This window comes from Coregonus clupeaformis, chromosome 27, assembly GCF_020615455.1.
Source record: "Coregonus clupeaformis isolate EN_2021a chromosome 27, ASM2061545v1, whole genome shotgun sequence".
NCBI classification, from domain to species: Eukaryota; Metazoa; Chordata; class Actinopteri; order Salmoniformes; family Salmonidae; genus Coregonus; species Coregonus clupeaformis.
Window position 1 is genome coordinate 50,608,764 of NC_059218.1, and position 16,405 is coordinate 50,625,168.

General features: G+C 41.9%; 1 protein-coding gene across 3 annotated transcripts in view; it reads right to left on the reverse strand.

The window, feature by feature from the left end:
- Positions 1–15,156, reverse strand: part of LOC121554623 (5-hydroxytryptamine receptor 2C) — a 199,392-nt gene extending 184,236 nt beyond the window's left edge. For all 3 annotated transcript variants that reach the window (XM_041868274.2, XM_041868276.2, XM_041868275.2), the window contains exon 1: positions 14,768–15,156. The gene's annotated coding sequence lies outside the window, so the exon portion shown is untranslated. The remainder of the gene's footprint in view (positions 1–14,767) is intronic.
- Between the last annotated feature and the right edge of the window lie 1,249 nt (positions 15,157–16,405).

Here is a 16,405-nt window from a genome sequence, read left to right on the forward strand (position 1 = left end):
TGCTGCAAAAGGTGGCTCTACAAAGTATTGACTTTTGAGGGGGTGAATAGTTATGCACACTCAAGTTGTCTGTATTTTTGTCTTATTTCTTGTTTGTTTCACAATAACAAATATTTTGCATCTTCAAAGGAGGAGAATTCTCCACCTGGGTGGACTGTGAGAGGATTGTGTACAAACACAATGATATCCTTCAAATCTGGTGGAGAAGTTGTCCCTCAGCTGCTTGATAAAATCACTTCTGTGACCTTGTCCCTCTGTAAATCAAATGATACAAACCCCCCAAAAATCAATTTTAATTCCAGGTTTTAAGGCAACAAAATAGGAAAAATGCCAAGGCGGGTGAATACTTTCGCAAGCCACTGTATGTGTAACTGATAGATGCACACACAAACTACATCAGTGGAGGCATGCTGAGGGTAGGACGGCTCATAGTAATGGCTGGAATGGAGTAAGTGGAAGGGTATCAACCACATGGAAACCATATGTTTGATACGATTCCATTCCATTGACTCCATTCCAGCCATATTATGAGCCGTCCTCCCCTCAGCAGCTTCCACTGAACTACATGTTAATGTTTTTTTAAATGTATGTAAATTGTAAAGTATTTTGTCTGTGTTGTCTTTTTTTTATATATGTCGAACCCAAGTAAGACTAGCTGTCCCCATTGGCTAATGGCGATCCTAATCAATCAAATCAATCAAAACTAGGTTGTGGATTTTCTCAGAAAAGCTAAATGTGGACAGCAGCTGACCCTCTTCGTATTCTGGAAATTGAGGAATTCCTCTTCAATGTTGCTTTTTTTGGCTGGCATATTCTGTAATTTAAACGGGTTAAATCTGCAGTTACAAGGAAGAGGGAAAACAGTCATGGACATTGTGGAAAAGCCTTTACTATGAAGCTTGAGTTGTTCGATTTGGACATTTGGTCATCTGGAAGGCTATTGCACTACAGCACACTGAAGAACCGACAGGCAGAGGGACAAGGTCACGAGGGACAAGGTCACAGAAGGGATTTTATCATGCAGCTGAGGGACAACTTCTCCACCAGATTTGAAGGATATCATTGTGTTTGTACACAATCCTCTCACAGTCCACCCAGGTGGAGAATTCTCCTCCTTTGCTAAGAAAACAATACACTCGCTGGATGAGGCCGCAATTCAAACTGAGCTGATTGAAATTCAGACATCGAGCCAAATCAGCGAGTCCTAGTTTGCGTTTTGGGTGGAATGCTCAGAGGAATACAGCACCATAAAGAAACATGCATTTTTTTATGTGCTAACAATGTTTGGATCGACTTACACATGCGAGTCCTCCTTTTCCTCTGTGAACGCAATCAATACCTACGACAGGAACCGGCTTTAACATAAGTCAATCGAGGCCAGCCTCCGCATCAAAATCACATCCATCTCACCCGACATCCACAAGATCGTGTCCGAGGGGAAATGCAACTTTTCCCATTAAGTAAGTAACTTAGTGGCCTATATGACTGTATTTAGTAAATACTAACATTATTGTGAGTGCTTATCATGCTGACAGTATTTTCTGTTTGTTCTGTAGTTACAGGAGCAGGCATCCCGATACAGACATTTAGACACAGACATCGGCATAAAAAATTAATAAAAAGTATATTATGTAGGATGCTACATTTTGGGCCAGTTGCAATTGTAAGTAGGGCTAATAACATGTTTTGTTAAGCCACATAGCCTACCCCAGTTAAGTTGTTTTATATAGGCCTAGGCTCGGAAGAAATAGACTCCAATAAAGCCCTCTTGTTGTTTGTAAAGTCAAATTAAAATGAAGATTATTGTTGAAATTAATTACTCGACTGGTGTAGTTTCTTTTTTTGGTAGACAGCAGAATTCATGGTTCCATTTATCACAGCAAGTCTTCCAGGTCCTGAAGCAGCAAAACAGGCCCAGACCATCACACTACCACACTACCACCACCATATTTTACTGTTGGTATGATGTTCTTTTTCTGAAATGCGGTGTTACTTTTACGCCAGTCAGTCCACAGAGTATTTTCCCAAAGGTCTTGGGGATCATCAAGATGTTTTCTGCCAAAAATGAGACAAGCCTTAATGTTCTTTTTGCTCAGAAGTGGTTTTCGTCTTGGAACTCTGCCATGCAGGCCATTTTTGCCCAGTCTCTTTCTTATGGTGGAGTCATGAACACTGACCTTAACTGAGGCAAGTGAGGCCTGCAGCTCATTGGATGTTGTTGTGGGGTCTTTTGTGACCTCTTGGATGAGTCGTCGCTGCGCTCTTGGGGTAATTTTGGTCGGCCGGCCACTCCTGGGAAGGTTCACCACTGTTCCATGTTTTCGCCATTTGTGGATAATGGCTCTCATTGTGGTTCGCTGGAGTCCCAAAGCTTTAGAAATGGCTTTATAACCGTTTCCAGACTGATGGATCTCAATTACTTTCTTTCTCATTTGTTCCTGAATTTCTTTGGATCTCAGCATGATGTCTAGCTTTTGAGGATCTTTTGACTTCTACTTCACTTTGTCAGGCAGGTCCTTTTTAAGTGATTCCTTGATTGAGAACAGGTGTGGCAGTAATCAGGCCTGGGTGTGGCTAGAGGAATTGAACTCAGGTGTGATAAACCACAGTTGAGTTGTGTTATAAAAGGGGGGGCAAACACTTTTTCACACAGGGCCATGTAGGTTTGGATTTTGTTTTCCCTTAATAATAACAACCTTCATTTCAAAACTGCCTTTTGTGTTTACTTGTGTTATCTTTGACTAATATCTAAATTTGTTTGATGATCTGAAACATTTAAGTCAGACAAACATGCAAACAAATAACAAAATCAGGAAGGGGACAAACACTTTTTCACACCACTGTACATACATACATATATACATACATCCATACACACATACACACATATCCTTTTAAAAATTATATTTCTCTTCATTACTTTCCAACCCCACCACCCCTTCCCCAATTGGAGTAAACTAGTGAACAACAACGCTTAGGCCTCTACTTCCAGCCCATACATACTAAATACATTTCATGGACACAGTCAAATTCTACAATAATTTTATTTTGTTTGTTTTTACTCCTGAACTTCCTCCGATCATTTTCATGATGTCCATCTGGTTTGCTTCTATATGCCATATCTTTCTAACTCTGCTCTTTCACAAAAGCTCTCAACCTATAACCTATATACTTATTATGGACACAGTATGCTTTACATTAGTTATCTTGTTGTTAATAGTTGTTGTTATTAGTCCCATCCTTCAGCTCCATTCAACACCTCCCATCTATCTCTTAACACCATCCATATAGGATTTCTATTTGCCATATATTTTTTAACTGTACTGTGATATTTTACAAAAGTTCTGAACATTTCTATTCTCATTGTTTCTACAGATCGTAAATTGAATATAAACATTTTTGCTAAAAGTATTATTATATTATTGTTCGATTGACTATGACTTTTCAGATCACCCAGTAGTGCTATCTGCAGGGTTAGCTCCAGGTAAATATTGCAATCCTTTAGCCATTCCTGGACCTGTGTCCAAAAACAAGCTACAAATGGACAGTACCAAAACAAATGATCTAATGATTCTGTCTCTTCGCAGCAAAAATCTGCAGAGCTGGGAAGATTGTATCCCCCATATTAATAACATTCTATTGGTAGCAAGAATGTTATATCATAATTTAAATTGAAAAATTCTAAGTTTTGAATCCGGCGTTGTTTTGCGTATCAATTCACAAACACTGTGCCATGGAATCAGTACGTCAAAAATCTCTTCCCAACTATTTTGCAATCTATATGGGACGGCTGTCAATCTTTTGGTCCTTAAATGAAACTGGTATACATTTTTATTTATCACAATTAACCAATTATATTCTTTAATGCAAGGCCGACAGACAAGTTCCTTAATTTTTCCCCCTTCCACTTTCCTTTTCCATTTTTGCGGTAATGCTGCAATTATTTGGTTGTAATTTTGGGTAGAGCAGACATTTCCATATGTTTTTGTTAGCTGCATGTGCGACATAACTCCACCAGTCCTACCGATAATATCATTTACGAAGATTATACCTTTTTAAAACATTTTGTCAAAAAAAAGTATATTTGAGTATAACCACAATATTTGTTGCATTATTTGTTCTGTCATTTCTGGAGGATTAAATTGAAATTGCAACCAACTTTCTATGGCTTGTTTTAGAACTAGTGATATTTGGGAGATTATTTCCTTTTCAAATAACTTAAAGTGAGAGGTTGTAATCTGAATAAAGGGAAAAAGGCCATTCTTGAACATTGGGTGAGACAATTTTACTAATTTGCTAGAGAACCAGTTTGGATTTAAGTATAACTTTTGTATGACTGAAGCTTTTAGTGATAGGTCTAATGCTTTAACATTTAATAATTTCTGTCCTCCGAAATCATATTCATTATATAAATAGGCCTGTTTAATTCTGTCTGGCTTGCCGTTCCAAATAAAATTGAATATTATTTTCTCATATAATTTAAAAAACTGTTCGCTAGGCGTAGGCAAGACCATAAGCAAATAGGTAAACTGGGATAATACTAAAGAGTTAATCAGGGTGATTTTTCCACAAATTGACAGGTATTTACCTTTCCATGGTAGCAAGATCTTACCTATTTTTGCTAACTTTCTATTAAAATGTATTGGAGTGAGAGCATTTATTTCATTTTTGGATATGTATTCCGAGTATATCCACATCACCATCAGACCATTTTATTGGTAAACTTTTGCATTATTAAGGTGTGATAACTTCCTTCTTGGGACATTGCATTTGGGACTTTTTGCATATCGGGTCCGAGAATTCTTATTCTTATTATATTATTATTTTAAAAAATTAAATAATATTCATAATTGATTTTGGGGGCTTTGGGGGGCAAAATAATATTGCTGGCGGGCCAGATTTGGCCCGCGGGCCGCCAGTTGGGGAACCCTGTTTTAGATGGAAATGCCAATAAAGGTCCTCCTATCCCTCAATTTAAATCAGAGGGTCAAGCCGGGACTGATAATCCCATGATTCCCATCGTAATCCACACAGATTACCACTTCAGCCCCTAAATGTTATTTTAAAACCAAATATTTGACATCACTGCTAGGGAACTGAGCAAATGGCCCAATTGGACACACACAACGCACGCAAGTACACAACGCAAGCAAGTACACAACCTCATCTCCCAGGCTGATGACCAGTTGGATATTGCAATTTGTTTGACCTTGTTGAGTCAAATGGTAGATGACATCATAGAGACTCTTCTGTATGTCCATATCTTTCTCTCTGTCTCTCTGTCTCACTCTCTCTCTCTCTGAGTCTCTCTCTCTCTCTCTCTCTCTGAGTCTCTCTCTCTCTCTGTGTCTCTCTCTCTCTGTGTGTCTCTCTCTCTCTCTGTGTCTCTCTCTCTGTGTCTCTCTCTCTGTGTCTCTCTCTCTGTGTCTCTCTCTGTCTCTTTCTCGCTCTGTCTTTCTCTTCTCAATTTCAATTCAATTCAATTTAAAGGCTTTATTAGCATGGTATGTTAACATTGCCAAAGCAAGTGAAATTAACAATAAAAAGTGTACAGTAAATATTACACTCACAAAAGTTCCAAAAGAATAAAGACATTTCAAATGTCATATTATGTCTATATACAGTGTTGTAACAATGTGCAAATAGTTAAAGTACAAATGGGAAAAATAAATAAACATAAATATGGGTTGTATTTACAATGGTGTTTGTTCTTCACTGGTTGCTCTTTTCTTGTGGCAACAGGTCACAAATCTTGCTGCTGTGATGGCACATTGTGGTATTTCACCCAGTAGATAAGGGAGTTTATCAAAATTGGGTTTGTTTTCTAATTCTTTGTGGATCTCTGTAATATGAGGGAAATATGTGTCTCTAATATGGTCATACATTTGGCAGGAGGTTAGGAAGTGCAGCTCAGTTTCCACCTCATTTTGTAGGCAGTGTGCACATAGCCTGTCTTCTCTTGAGAGCCAGGTCTGCCTACGGCAGCCTTTCTCAATAGCAAGGCTATGCTCACTGAGTCTGTACATAGTCAAAGTTTTCCTTAAGTTTGGGTCAGTCACAGTGGTCAGGTATTCTGCCACTGTGTACTCTCTGTTTAGGGCCAAATAGCATTCTAGTTTGCTCTGTTTTTTTGTTAATTCTTTCCAATGTGTCAAGTAATCTTTTTGTTTTCTCATGATTTGGTTGGGTCTAATTGTGTTGTTGTTGTTGTTGTTGTTGTCCTGGGGCTCTGTGGGGTCTGTTTGTGTTTGTGAACAGAGCCCCAGGACAAGCTTACTTCTCCAAGTTCATCTCTCTGTAGGTTATGGCTTTGTTATGGAAGGTTTAGGAATCGCTTCCCTTTAAGTGGTTATAGAATTTAACGGCTCTTTTCTGGATTTTGATCATTAGCGGGTATCGGCCTAATTCTGCTCTGCATGCATTATTTTGTGTTTTTCGTTGTACACAGAGGATATTTTTGCAGAATTCTGCATGCAGAGTCTCAATTTGGTGTTTTTGAATTCTTGGTCGGTGAGCAGACCCCAGACCTCACAACCATAAAGGGCAATGGGTTCTATAACTGATTCAAGTATTTTTAGCCAGATCCTAATTGGTATGTCAAATGTTATGTTCCTTTTGATGGCATAGAAGGCTCTTCTTGCCTTGTCTCTCTGATCGTTCACAGCTTTGTGGAAGTTACCTGTGGCGCTGATGTTTAGGCCGAGGTATGTATAGTTTTTTGTGTGCTCTAGGGCAACGGTGTCTAGATGGAATTTGTATTTGTGGTCCTGGCAACTGGAGCTTTTTTGGAACACCATTATTTTTGTCTTACTGAGATTTACTGTCAGGGCCCAGGTCTGATAGAATCTGTGCAGAAGATCTAGGTGCTGCTGTAGGCCTTCCTTGGTTGGTGACAGAAGCACCAGATCATCAGCAAACAGTAGACATTTGACTTCATTCTAGGTCGGGTGAACAGAAGGACTTGAGTTCCTGTATGTTACTACAATTACACCATGAGTTGTTAATCATGAAACACACATTTACTCACGTCGGCCACGGAGAAGGAGAGGCCACAGACCTCTCTCTCTCTCTTTTTGTGTCTCTATCACTCTGTGTGCCTCTCCTTCTCTCTCCCTCTCCCTCTCTCTCTATCTCTCTCTCTCTCTCTCTCTCTGTGTCTCTCTCCTTCTCTCTGTGTCTCTCTCTGTCTCTTTCAGGCAGAATGTAAGTGGTGTGTGTGTTTGTGTGCGTGTAATAATGCTATTTTTAATTGTATTAAAGAGAGGGAGAGGGAGAGATCACATAGAGGAAGAGGGAGGGAGAGCTCGCAGAGAGGAAGAGGGAGGGAGAGCTCGCAGAGAGGAAGAGGGAGGGAGAGCTCGCAGATAGGAAGAGGGAGGGAGAGCTCGCAGAGAGGAAGAGGGAGGGAGAGCTCGCAGAGAGGAAGAGGGAGGGAGAGCTCGCAGATAGGAAGAGGGAGGGAGAGCTCGCAGAGAGGAAGAGGGAGGGAGAGCTCGCAGAGAGGAAGAGGGAGGGAGAGCTCGCAGAGAGGAAGAGGGAGGGAGAGCTCGCAGAGAGGAAGAGGGAGGGAGAGACTGCAGAGAGGAAGAGGGAGGGAGAGACTGCAGAGAGGAAGAGGGAGAGAGAGCTCGCAGAGAGGAAGAGGGAGGGAGAGCTCGCAGAGAGGAAGAGGGAGGGAGAGCTCGCAGAGAGGAAGAGGGAGGGAGAGCTCGCAGAGAGGAAGAGGGAGGGAGAGATCGCAGAGCGGAAGAGGGAGGGAGAGACCGCAGAGCCTTTGCATTAGGTAGTATGGAAATGGAGATGGGGAAGGAATTTTCTGTGTGCCACCGTCAATTATTATTACTGCGTAGCGGCGGCAGGTTTGTGTGTGTCTGGCTTGTCAGAGTAACAGGTGGTTGATATTTCACCCTGCCACCCCTATATGACTGTGAGTAACATTGGAGACAGGCGGTTGGAACACTGCCATACCAGCTCTCCCTTTACAGGTGATCAGACAACACACACAGAAACCACACAATCTAACTTTAATCCTCTCTCTCTCTCTCTCTCTCTCTCTCTCTCTCTCTCTTCATCCATCTCTCTCTCTCTCTTCATCCATCCTTCTCTCTCTCTCTCTTCATCCATCTCTCTTCATCCATCCTTCTCTCTCTCTCCATCCATCTCTCTCTTTCTTCATCCATCTCTCTCTTTCTTCATCCATCTCTCTCTCTCTCTCTTTCTTCATCCATCTCTCTCTCTCTCTCTCTTCATCCATCTCTCTCTCTCTTCATCCATCCTTCTCTCTCTCTCTTCATCCATTTCTCTCTCTTCAACCATCCTTCTCCCTCTCTTTCTCTCTTCATCCATCCATCCATCTCTCTCTCTCGCTCTTCATCCATCTCTCTCTCTCTCTCTCTCTTTCTTCATCCATCTCTCTCTCCATCCATCTCTCTCTTTCTTCATCCATCTCTCTCTCTCTCTCTCTCTCTCTCTTCATCCATCTCTCTCTCTCTCTCTTCATCCATCCTTCTCTCTCTCTCTCTCTCTTCATCCATCTCTCTCTTCATCCATCCTTCTCTCTCTCCATCCATCTCTCTCTTTCTTCATCCATCTCTCTCTCTCTCTCTCTCTTTCTTCATCCATCTCTCTCTCTCTCTCTTCATCCATCTCTCTCTCTCTCTTCATCCATCCTTCTCTCTCTCTCTCTCTCTCTCTCTCTCTTCATCCAGCTCTCTCTCTTCAACCATCCTTCTCCCTCTCTTTCTCTCTTCATCCATCCATCCATCTCTCTCTCTCTCTCTTCATCCATCTCTCTCTCTCTCTCTCTTTCTTCATCCATCTCTCTCTCTCTCTCTCTCTCCCCCCACCCCATAAAGGCCCTTCATTACATCAATCTTAGCATTTTTTTCAAAATGGCACCCTTTTACCTATGTAGTGCAATACATAGGGAGGCATTTTGGATGCATCCTTTGACTCAAGTCCAACACAGCTAATCCTTAGCCATGTAGCGACTTAGTGTTTGCCATGACTTCAACCTCTCAACTCTCTGCTCTTAAAATCATGTTAGGACTGAAACTAGGCTACATTTCCTAAACCCAGTTTAACATCTCCTGAGTGGCGCAGTGGTCTAAGGCACTGCATCGCAGTGCTAGCTGTGCCACTAGAGATCCTGGTTCGAATCCAGGCTCTGTCGTAGCTGGCCGTGACCGGGAGACCCATGGGGCGGCGCACAATTGGTCCAGGGTAGGGGAGGGAATGGCCAGCAGGGATGTAGCTCAGTTGGTAGAGCATGGTGTTTGCAACGCCAGGGTTGTGGGTTCGATTCCCACGGGGGGCCAGTATGAAAAATAAAAAAATGTATGGACTCACTAACTGTAAGTCGCTCTGGATAAGAGCGTCTGCTAAATGACAAGAAAATAATAAAATAATAAAAAAATTAAATACATCTACGGGATTGGTGTCCCGTATACGGGATGGTTGAGCTAACGTGCGCTAATGTGATTAGCATGGCTGTTGTAAGTAACAGCAAACTTTCCAGGACATAGACATGTCTTATATGGGCAGAAAGCTTACATTTTTGTTAATCTAACTGCACTGTCCAATTTACAGTAGCTATTATGGTGAAAAAATACATGCTATTGTTTGAGGAGAGTGTACAACAACATTTAATCTTTGAAATGCAAGAGAAAGGCCACAATATAATACTGCAGTTTAGGCGCAATTTAGATTTTGGCCACTAGATGGCAGCAGTGTGTGTGCAACGTTTCAGATTGATCCAGTGAAGCATTGCAATACTGGACTATATTGTACAAGTCTGCCCAAATGTACCGAATTGGTCAACTGATACATTTTCAAGTACAAAACTATAGAGAACATTAAAAAATGATATGGTAATACAAAATGTAAGTTTACACACTCCCAGGAATGTCATACATGATGGATCATTAGCTTATACACTAACTTTCACACATCTAGATGGCCGGGCGGGGTGGGTGTGGAGCCAGAGACAGCAGGGGTTCAAACTGTAGAACCCAGTTCTTACATTTGAATATAAAAATTGATTTTATCAAACAAAACTATGCAAAAAAAATTCTCTGGGACCCTTAGGATGACAAATCAGAGCCCTATTTGGTAAAAGACCAAGTCCATATTATGGGAAGAACAGCTCAAATAAGCAAAGAGAAACAACAGTCAATCATTACTTTAAGACATGAAGGTCAGTCAATCCGGAAAATGTCAACAATTTTGAAGGTTTCTTCAAGTGCAGTCGCATAAACCATCAAGCGCTATGATGAAACTGGCTCTCATGAGGACCGCCACAGGAATGGAAGACCCAGTTACCTCTGCTGCAGAGGATAGGTTTATTAGAATAACTGCACCTCAGATTGCAGCCGAAATAAATGCTTCACAGAGTTCAAGTAACAGACATATCTCAACATCAACTGTTTAGAGGAGACTGCGTGAATCAGACCTTCATGGTCGAATTGCTACAAAGAAACCACTACTAAAGGACACCAATAATAATAAGAAACTTGCTTGGGACAAGAAACACGAGAAATTGACATTAGACCGGTGGAAATATGACCTTTGGTCTGATGAGTCCAAATTTGAAATGTTTGATTCCAACCGCCATGTCTTTGTGAGACGCAGAGTAGGTCAATGGATGATCTCCGCATTTGTGGTTCCCACCGTGAAGCATGGAGGAGGAGGTGTGATGGTGTGGGGGGTGCTTTGCTGGTGACACTGTCTGTGACCATCCCATCTGGTTTGGGCTTAGTGGGACTATCATTTTTTTTTCAACAGGACAATGACCCAAAACACACCTCCAGGCTGTGTAAGGGCTATTTGACCAAGAAGGGGAGTGATGGAGTGCTGCATCAGATGAGCTGGCCTCCACAATCACCTGACCTCAACCCAATTGAGATGGTTTGGGATGAGTTGGACCGCAGAGTGAAGGAAAAACAGCCAACAAGTGCTCAGCATGTGTGGGTACTCCTTCAAGACTGTTGGAAAAGCATTCCTCATGAAGCTGGTTGAGAGAATGCCAAGAGTGACTGATGTGGTAAACTCCTCAATGCCATCGGATGAATCCCGGAACATATTCCAGTCTGTGCCAGTGAAACAGTCCTGTAGTTTTTCATTATACAGTGAGGGAAAAAGGTATTTGATCCCCTGCTGATTTTGTACGTTTGCCCACTGACAAAGAAATGATCAGTCTATAATTTTAATGGTAGGTTTACTTGAACAGTGAGAGACAGAATAACTAACAATAAAAAAATCCAGAAAAACGCATGTTTTTTTTGTTTTTTTTCTCAATCAGAAAGATTTCTCGCTCCCAGGTGTCTTTTATACTGGTAACGAGCTGAGATTAGGAGCACACTCTTAAAGGGAGTGCTCCTAATCTCAGTTTGTTACCTGTATAAAAGACACCTGTCCACAGAAGCAATCAATCAAACAGATTCCAAACTCTCCACCATGGCCAAGACCAAAGAGCTCTCCAAGGATGTCAGGGACAAGATTGTAGACCTACACAAGGCTGGAATGGGCTACAAGACCATCGCCAAGCAGCTTGGTGAGAAGGTGACAACAGTTGGTGCGATTATTCGCAAATGGAAGAAACACAAAAGAACTGTCAATCTCCCTCGGCCTGGAGCTCCATGCAAGATCTCACCTCGTGGAGTTGCAATGATCATGAGAACGGTGAGGAATCAGCCCAGAACTACACGGGTGTCAGGGGTGCTGAAGGTGGGTGTGGTGCAGGAATCAAGCGCAGGACGCAGAAGCTTAGTCCAAAAGACTTTAGTGAGTTATTCACGTAGTACACGAGAACCATAAGCCCGGAGGCGAAATAAAAGGCGCACACAGGCGTCAAACAAAAGGCGCACTAACATGTGCGAAAACCTCTCCAAACAACAGAGGGAAGATACGTAGCTCAGAACACCAAACAGAGGAGCAATCACACACAACACCAAACACACACAACGAGAACTAAATAACTTCAATCTCCCTCGGCCTGGGGCTCCATGCAAGATCTCACCTTGTGGAGTTGCAATGATCATGAGAACGGTGAGGAATCAGCCCAGAACTACACGGGAGGATCTTGTCAATGATCTCAAGGCAGCTGGGACCATAGTCACCAATAAAACAATTGGTAACACACTACGCCGTGAAGGACTTAAATCCTGCAGCGCCCGCAAGGTCCCCCTGCTCAAGAAAGCACATATACAGGCCCGTCTGAAGTTTGCCAATGAACATCTGAATGATTCAGAGGAAAACTGGGTGAAAGTGTTGTGGTCAGATGAGACTAAAATCGAGCTCTTTGGCATCAACTCTACTCGCCGTGTTTGGAGGAGGAGGAATGCTGCCTATGACCCCAAGAACACCATCCCCACCGTCAAACATGGAGGTGGAAACATTATGCTTTGGGGGTGTTTTTCTGCTAAGGGGACAGGACAACTTCACCGCATCAAAGGGACGATGGACGGGGCCATGTACCGTCAAATCTTGGGTGAGAACCTCCTTCCCTCAGCCAGGGCATTGAAAATGGGTTGTGGTTGGGTATTCCAGCATGACAATGACCCAAAACACACAGCCAAGGCAACAAAGGAGTGGCTCAAGAAGAAGCACATTAAGGTCCTGGAGTGGCCTAGCCAGTCTCCAGACCTTAATCCCATAGAAAATCTGTGAAGGGAGCTGAAGGTTCGAGTTGCCAAACGTCAGCATCGAAACCTTAATGACTTGGAGAAGATCTGCAAAGAGGAGTGGGACAAAATCCCTCCTGAGATGTGTACAAACCTGGTGGCCAACTACAAGAAATGTCTGACCTCTGTGATTGCCAACAAGGGTTTTGCCACCAAGTACTAAGTCATGTTTTGCAGAGGGGTCAAATACTTATTTCCCTCATTAAAATGCAAATCAATTTATAACATTTTTGACATGTGTTTTTCTGGATTTTTTTGTTGTTATTCTGTCTCTCACTGTTCAAATAAACCTACCATTAAAATTATAGACTGATCATGTCTTTGTCAGTGGGCAAACGTACAAAATCAGCAGGGGATCAAATACTTTTTTCCCCTCACTGTATGTGTTACTGTTTTTGCTTGTAAACAGGAATTAGGAGGATAGAGTTAGGATCAGATTTGCCAAATGGAGGGCGAGGGAGAGCTTTGCATGCGTTTCTGCATGTGGAGTAAAGGTGATCTAGAGTTTTGTCTCCTCTTTTTTCACAGTAACTGGCTGCCAGTAAGTTACCGTAAAAACATCTTTTTTTTTTACAGTGTATTGGTCGGTGTTTATATGTACTTGTGTGTGTATGCACAGTAAATGGAAATTCAATTTCCAATAGAACTGTACTCCAATGTGTGTGTGTGTGTGTATGTTTGTGTGTGTGTAAATGGCATTGTGTACATGTGTGTGTGTGTGCGTGTGTGTGTGTTAACTGGATTGGGTCTCTATCCTGCCAGTAAGTTACCGTAAAAACATCTACAGTAAATAGGATTAGACCGAAGAAGGTTTTATTAGCCATCACAATCTACAAACGTTTTATTTTCGACAGATTAAAATGAAAATAGACCAAAGGTTTACATTACTCAAATATAATCTCACATCCCCATATCATGCAAACGTAGGGCTATAAAAATCTCATGTCAGTTGTATTTATTTGCATCATGTTATCAGCACACACAGCACACCTATGGTCATTTCAGATAAGCGATTTAGTGAAATATAAACTCAACCCCATACCACACAAAAAAAGCTAAAAGAAAACACACGCACACATCCGTGTCAGACAAATTATCTTGTATCAGCACACACATTTTTAGTCATTTAGCAGACGCTCTTATCTAGAGTGAGTGCATACATGTTTTTTTGTTTTTTGTTTTTTTTTCATACTGGCCCCCCGTGGGAATCGAACCCACAACACTGGCGTTGCAAGCGCCATGCTCTACCAACAGAGCTACACACGGCACACTAAATGGTAATTTATAGTGTCATTTAGCAGTTCTCTCAGCAACAAAAACTAAGGAAAAACTGAGAAACGTAGGTGATGCTAATTTGACTGGACAAAGCCGACCACAAACAAATCATAAGGTAATTATATTCCAGTAGTCTGGCTGTGTGTGTGTGTGCTGTGTGTGTGTGTGTGTGTGTGCGTGCGTGTGTGCGTGCGTGCGTGTCAAAATGACATGACAGCTGGATTCACATCTCATCATTGAATAACGCTCACCCTGAATCAATCAATCAAACAAACCAGATGACAGACTAATTGCCAACATTTACATTGATAAAGTAACTATAACCGTTTATAACCACACTGACATACAGCTATGATCTGTCTGTCGGTGCGTATGAGTGTCCTCACCCTCATCCACCCCATTCACATTTTCATACCATCAACCGTCAGTAACCGTCATTATGAGCTATGAGTAAAAATGGCAATTACGCACATAATAGGCTCCAGCTGTGTAGCATTTTAGACGCGGGAATTCTTCTATCTAGATATTTTTGGTGAACTTTCCTTAAAACATTACTGTCTGGACATAGAGGATATCGTTAGCAAAACCGCCAGACTGTTGGAATATTTTTGGTCCACGGTTTAACAGCCTGTAATAAAATAAACACATCTGAGAATCAATTCCACTGTAATTGTGTCAAAACCAGCGTGTCTGACAAAGCTACAAGTGTATTCCAAATGCCACCCTAGATCAAATATTATTACCACAGAGGTGTTATTACCATGTAGTCAAAAATATATCACTTTATGCCTTTATAAAGCAGTTCCACTTACCCATAAGGTGATCCTTTCTCTCAATCACGTCCTTTTATTTCTTCCCTCTTGTCTTTCTCCAACTGCCGTTTTGCTTCTCCGTCGTTGTGTACTTGCTTGTCCGCGGTTCGTTCGGAATTCCACTCAACTCAAAGTCCTTTTCAGAGCGCAATATGCGTTCTGCTCTGCCCTGTCTCGGACCTAGACTAAAGAGACGCAGCAATTAAACGGTATCCGGTAAAAGCACTCTCCTCTCCTCCTCCGCGGTCTCAGCCACTGGTATGCAAGTCACACACTGTCCGACAAGCAGCCCAGCGGGTTAGGGCTTGTGGTTAGGGCTACAGCGTTGGCACGACTCCAGCACAGGCACTAGAGCGAGACTGTCCGTTGGAGCTCTCTCTCGCCTTCAATCTTTTTCTTGAGGCACGCGCGCATGATTGTCGCGCGCTTTGCCAACCAAGAGTTGAATTCCCGCATTGTCCTGGTTTGGGGTCCCACACGCTGACAATCATGCAATACTAGGCGCTTCCAAAATGTACCCTACTTTAGTTTCCGACACCTGTGTCAAAGAGAAAACATTTATTAAACTCCATGCATATGTCATGCAGCCTATTACACGTTGACATTTTTTTTTATCATAATGAAATATTGTAATATTGGGCTCCCGAGTGGCGCAGTGGTCTAAGGCTCTGCATCTCAGTGCTTGAGGCGACACTACAGACCCCCTGGTTCGATTCCGGGCTGTATCACAACCGGCCGTGATTGGGAGTCCCATGGGGCGGCGCACAATTGGCCCAGCGTCGTCCGGGTTTGGCCGGTGTAGGCCGTCATTGTAAATTATTTATTTTTATTTTTTATTTAACCTTTATTTAACTAGGCAAGAACAAATTCTTAACTGACTTGCCTAGTTAAATAAAGCTAAAATAAAAAAATAATAAAAAAATGTATATTCTTAAGCACCTCTCACTTCCAAATATACTACTGTACAAAAAATCAGCAACTTAAACTGTCGTTTTTTAAAATGTGATAGGTAGCCTATCAGCAGCTTGTCATGTCCTAACACAGCTATGACCCTATGTGTACACAATAACAAGCTTATTACGCTAATGACAACCTTGCCTATTTCCTGATGGTAATCAATACTGATTTGTAATTTATAATGATCAAGGGCTGTATGCTGCAACAAGCTCTAACAGTTACATCGGATCACAGTCACATCAGAATTAGACGTTCACCAACGTTTCATCTTTCCTATAGCCTGCTTCACGCATGACAGTGCACACACAGGCACATGCAAGCCAGACAGATTGGAGCAAGTTATCATTTTACATTTTACATTTTAGTCATTTAGCAGACGCTATTATCCAGAGCGACTTACAGTTAGTGAATGTATCGGATTTTAGTTATCTTTGATAGACACAGTCCTTATCTCTGTTCTGGGCTGTTCTGGGCTGAGGTGAAACGGAAGCAGACAGACGCGCAATGTCTAGAGCTGATATTCCTTACGATAGATCCACATGGTAAAGAGTGATGTCTGTTATTCATTCAGTATTCCACTTGTTTATTTATTATTACAGTATTTTACTGTGTATTTATTATTTTTCTCTAGCTGCGGAATGATGTAAAGTTGAGTGCTTGACACGTCATGTTTGTCACACA